The following is a 5,597-nucleotide window of genomic DNA, read 5'->3' on the forward strand; positions in this document are numbered from 1 at the left end:
AATGTGGTATTAGTGAGCCTATTGCCACCATTAGAAAAGTGTAATACTTGGGGAATGGCAGAACAAGACAGAGGAACCTGGTGGCCTTGGGAAAGACAGATGCCCACCCTCTCCAAACTGCCCATTATAATAACTTGATGTTATCTGAGCTGCTCATGTTTAGGGCTCTTTGTTATAGAACTTTAGCCTCTACCTCAACTAATATATAAAACAGTAGAGGCCCTTCAAAGTCCAGAAAATGCTAAATATTAACCTTCATATGATAGTATTTGTGATTCAGAGCTTCCACTTGTCCATTCTTTAGTGCAGGAATTTTTAAGTGTACTCACAGATCTGGTGTCTGTAGTTGTATGTCAGTCTTAGAACCTCTGTAAACAGAAATGTCAAGACTTGCCCCAACTTCAACACATGATAGACATGGCTTGAGATCTTAGGAGCCTCGGCGCATTCCTTCTTACTCACAATCTAGTCTTTTCCCTGCTCATTCTCTTCAAAGCTACCTTCAAGCTTTGATTGCTTCAAGCTTTGATTGCTAGAACTTGACTTTCATAGTGACTGAAGTGGTTTAGCGGAAAGGCTGTTTCAAATCTTAATAAACTGAAGTGTTCTGCTCTAACTCAGGTTTATGTCTTTATTACTAATTTGAGTCCCTTACTAGGACAGACTCATTTAAGCACAAGTTATATTTCATTTAAGAGAGCATAGAAAACCAAATAAAGGGACCAAATGCTTTCATTGCCTCGGGATGTTTGCCTTAAGATAATTGATTCTAAAGGATTCTAACTAGTGGTCTCAGTTATGAGATTGCTAAAACCTTTCTGTACCTTGTTCTTCTTTTTTTTTCTTTTGTTTTGCTTTTTGAGACAGGGTCTCACTCTGTTGCCCAGACTGGAATGCAGTGGCATGATCTCAGCTCACTGCAATTTCTGCCTCCTGGCCTCAAGCTATCCTCCCACCTCAGCCTCCTGAGTAGCTGGGACTACAGGCATGCACCACCACGCGTGGCTAATTTATACCTCATTCTTAACATATCTTTTCCTGTTAGATACGTGGAAATTTCAGACTAGAGTAATCCCCACTCCTCCTTACTTTTTATTTATCGTCCGACTTCCAGAGAAAGTCATCGCTAACATTTTGGTTCATTTCTTTTTTCTGTAAATGTTTTGGTCTATGTATGATTCTGTATTTTTATTTAATATAAGCATTTTTCTTAAAAATACTTTAGTGGCTACATAATGCATTGAATGTACTATTATTTGTGGAGCCATTGCACTCTTACTACTCACGAGCATTGAGGGGAGTTGGAAAGGATGTGAACTTTATAATATTAGTCTTGGATTTGAATCTGGCTCTAACTCATACTAGAAATACGACAGAAGGCAAGGTCCGTTAAGCTTTGATTTCTTTATGAAAACGGTGAAGATAATTCACATCATTCAGGATCATGTTCAGCATTCAGCAAAATATCTAGTAGATGAGGGTGGCATGTGTACTGTATAGTTACATTTTTTGTGTTACACAGAATAAACATCTTCTGTCTTTTGAAATATCTTAAACTAGATTCCTAGAAATTGGATTATTGAATTAAAGAGTCTAAATGTTATGAACATTTTTCAGAGTCATCATATTGCTTTCTGAAAGGGTTGAGCTGGTTGACGTTAACACTAACAATATAGGAGGAAGGCTGTACAATTTATTTTACAAACTGAAATAAGCTTGTTGCGCTCACAGTTTACTTTCCTGATGTCTCTTCATATGGTGTGTCAATTAGTGTGGTGAGTAGAGGTAGTCTCACATCTTACATGCAACTTCTTGCCTCCCATGGGCTCCCACTCCTGGTCCCACCATCATCAGATAAACAGGGACCTAGACTAGACTTGTTTTAAATAAGGTTGCAGGCTTTTTTTTTTCATTTCCCAATTTTTGTCTTTAAAGGTAGAAGTGCATGTGGCAATGACTGTGAACTGCCCAGATTAAAAAAAAAAAAAAATCTTAGTTCCTGGCCAATTCCAAATGGGCAAAGCTATTTAATCACATTCCTCTCCTTGTTCTGACTTAAAAGGGAACTACATACTTTATTTCGTTTGAATGAGATGTGTAAAATATCAAAAAAATATAGATAAATATAAAATGAGATCCCTGGTAGGTTCTCTTGCAGTAATTTTATCATTTCTCTATAGATGTGGACAGTTTCTAAAGTACTACCAGGAATTTTGTCTAAGTGACCTTATTTGGGAGGAAAAAGGAATATGTGTCAGAAGGGAAAAAATGTAGTGGAACAGGAAGGAAAGGGAGGGATGCTATTTTGCTACTCCAAAGTAATTGATAGAGGATTCCTTTGGAGGGAGGAGTGGAGGGGGAATTTTTGCAGTTGTTTTCCATTCTACTGCTTTAAATCTTTACCTTTCATTTAAACTCATTTAAATGTCTACTGTTTTCTGATAGATTCCACTCTTTCTGGTCAAAAGTATTGAGGGAAATTTGAAAGACAAGTCATCAGGTAGGCCTGGATTTGATCCCGACAATAGTTACTGACTTCTAGAGCTAAATCGCATGCAGAAATCATTAGGTATAAGGTGGGAACCAGGAATCTGCATTTTAACACATTCCTCAAATAATTGTGCTTATGCAGATGGACCTTGAACCACAATTCAAGACACACTGTTATAAGAGAAATGGCTCTTAGAGCTTTTATTCTCGCTGCAATCTTTTACTTGAGGATTTGGATAAGATCGAAAATGACATCTGAAAGACAGATGCTTGCTGTGTTAGAATCATGTCTCCTAGTCCACTGCCTTTGGACCCAGGATGTCCACCTCGAGTTCTGCTTCCTTAGCTTAGTGGTTCTCAACCCCAGCTGCACATTAAGGTCACCTAGGGCACTTTCAGAGAAAATACCAGTGTCTGCACTTCACCTCCAGAAATTCTGACTTCATTGTTCTGGAGTGGGGCCTGGGTGGCCTCAGTGATGTTAATGTGCTTCCAGTCTTGGGAGCAGCTGCCTTAAACTGAGTCTGACTCTAGATGTTTCTTAGTCCTGTTGCAAATCCTTGTGTCGTCTGCACCCACCCAAGCTAATGTGTCTTAAGGTTACATATAGTTAGACTCAAGCTGGAGCCCTTGCTGAAATATTATGTGGTGAGGATTATTGTAGAGAAATGATAGAAATTGTAACATACGTCATTTTTCAAGAAACTGGTAAGATTACCCACCACCTGTAGCCTACTCAGAGGCTACTCACCTGTAGCCAAGTGAGTTTAATTCCCTTCAAAATAGTTGCTTTGGGGGTTGAGGCAAGTCTTTTTAAGGATGCTTCAATTTTTCAAAATCCATTTGGCCTTTTCTCTCTTTTTGTTTTAGACGTTGCTACTTTGTTTTTATTTAAAGCATTGCCATTGCTTTAGACAGGACCAGTTTATACTCTAAAAATCACTGGTTTTACCCAGTATTTTACCTCACATCTTGTTCTCCAGCTGGGTAACTCATTCTGTTCACCAGAAAAGACTCTGGTTGGTTGCTAGTTTTGTGTTTCCTTGAATTGAATCCCAATCTAAGGATAAATATTTGCTGCTGCCGAAGTAGGACTTTGAAGAGGCAGCCAGAGGATGTTTCTCTGCAGGGCAATAATTGGGTGTGAAGGGCTTCCAGTTTTTTGTGGTGGATTAGAGTCTCGGGGAAGACACTCGGAGATAGAAAATCCTGATCAGAACAGGGGGTTGGAGTCAAGAGAGAGAGGCCAGTAGGGACAGGGTCAGTTGAATGTTGGAGCAATGATGTTTGATAATGAGTTTCAATTTTCCTTTTCTACATCGTGATTTTCTTAATACCTTCAGATGTTTGCTACCAAGGTCGGCAAGCAGGTCTGTCAGTATGACTTGGGTATGAAAAGGAAAGCTCTTTCTGTGTTTAGACAAAGTAATGCTAGGAACAGAGTGTGGGAACTGGTTAGGATCCTGTTCTGTGGGAAATTGTTCCCTAATGGTAAGGGGACCAGCAACTTCTCTGGAGTAGTAGTCGAAAGCTCAGAAGAGTGACAGTCTTCGTGGCAATCAGGCTTTGTAAGCATTCTCAAGAATCCTTAGATGTGTTGGGGAGAGAACTGGCTAACTTACAGACACACAGGCTGAAAGCTTGAGGTATTTTGTTTGGCTCTTAGAGGCTAGCAATTTGGAGACATTGGCTTATACCCATATCATGAAATTCTGTTCACTTAAAATATTGATGTTAATTCTATTGGTTGTAATAAAGTCTACCGTATACTTCTATCCATAAATTATTAATCGTTTTCCCACTGTTGCACCAAGAGAATACTTACAAAATAACGCAAACGCTTGGGGCCCTCAACGCCAGCCTTCATGGGGTGGTGATTCATTATTTCCCAGTTGAGTGCACCAGGTGGCGCCGGTGTCACAGGAATACCCACAAAGAACACGGTCCTGGTGTATTTTTACCACTTGGGGTCACTTAAGGACTACCCGACTTCCTTTTTTTTTTCATCTGAGCAAATCACAGATTCAAAGGAATTATTTCCCATTTCATTTGACAGAGGCTGTGGTCTTTTTTTTCCTGGATCCTGAAGGCCAAGAAATGAGCATGAGGGTTTTGTTTTCCTGTGAGTTGGCCCCATGCAGTTTGTGCTCCAGTGTGTTCTCCTGTCACAAAGCACTTGCACATCCACCACACCAGCTTGCTCCTGGGTTCAGCACTGGGGACTTCTCTGTACAAAGAACGTCCACACTTGTCAAAATTGCCTTTATGCTAATTGCTGTGCTCATTAACATCTCCAGAACTTGGAATGCTTTTTCTCAGTCATTTCCTTTGATTCTGCCTGTCTCTGAAAGCCCAGATTGAATGAAATCAGGTGGAGGATCATGTCAACAAATCGCTGCTGCCTGCTAGTCTTTCTGCCACTTACACAGTGGATCAGGCATTACGGCATTGCCCTTCAAGAGCATGTTGGAGATTTGTGGAATGGTCTTCAACTGACTTTGCCTGCTTGGGGGTGGGTTTGGGTGGGGGGTGAGGGCAGGATGTGTGGGCTTAGATCAAATAATGAACCCCATCACTTCAAGTAGTAGCTCATGGCTGCTTATTTGAAAAGCATAAGTGATGATTGGACATCCCAAGTGATAGTCTGCCACAATCTCCCCGCTAGCCAAACAGGGAGATTTGGGATTTTGGATTAAGAGATACTAAGTGGAAAAACAGCCAGACGTGATCTGTCCTTCTGCCTTCTGCTTTTCTCCAAAAAATAGCTTCTTGGGTGGGAGCAGGAGAAGACTTGAGTCACTGTTCAAGAGCAGCCTCTTCTGGTATAATTTATCCCTATGACAGGAGCCCATTTGGCCTCTACCATTTAAGATTTGTTATTAATCCATGTCAACCCCCATTCAAGAGCCTGTGATGGGCCTGGACTGTGTTTAAGTCCAGACTAATTTGGGCACTCAGGGCCCTCTAAAATCTAGTCCCAGCCTTCCTATTCCTATTTCCCATATTCCTCAGTTCATATCAAATCTGGACTCCTTACTCCCCTCCATATATAACAATGGATAAAATGTATTACCCTTTGCTATATCAGGTACTGTTCTAAGTGTTTA

This window comes from Theropithecus gelada, chromosome 13, assembly GCF_003255815.1.
Source record: "Theropithecus gelada isolate Dixy chromosome 13, Tgel_1.0, whole genome shotgun sequence".
NCBI classification, from domain to species: domain Eukaryota; kingdom Metazoa; phylum Chordata; class Mammalia; order Primates; family Cercopithecidae; genus Theropithecus; species Theropithecus gelada.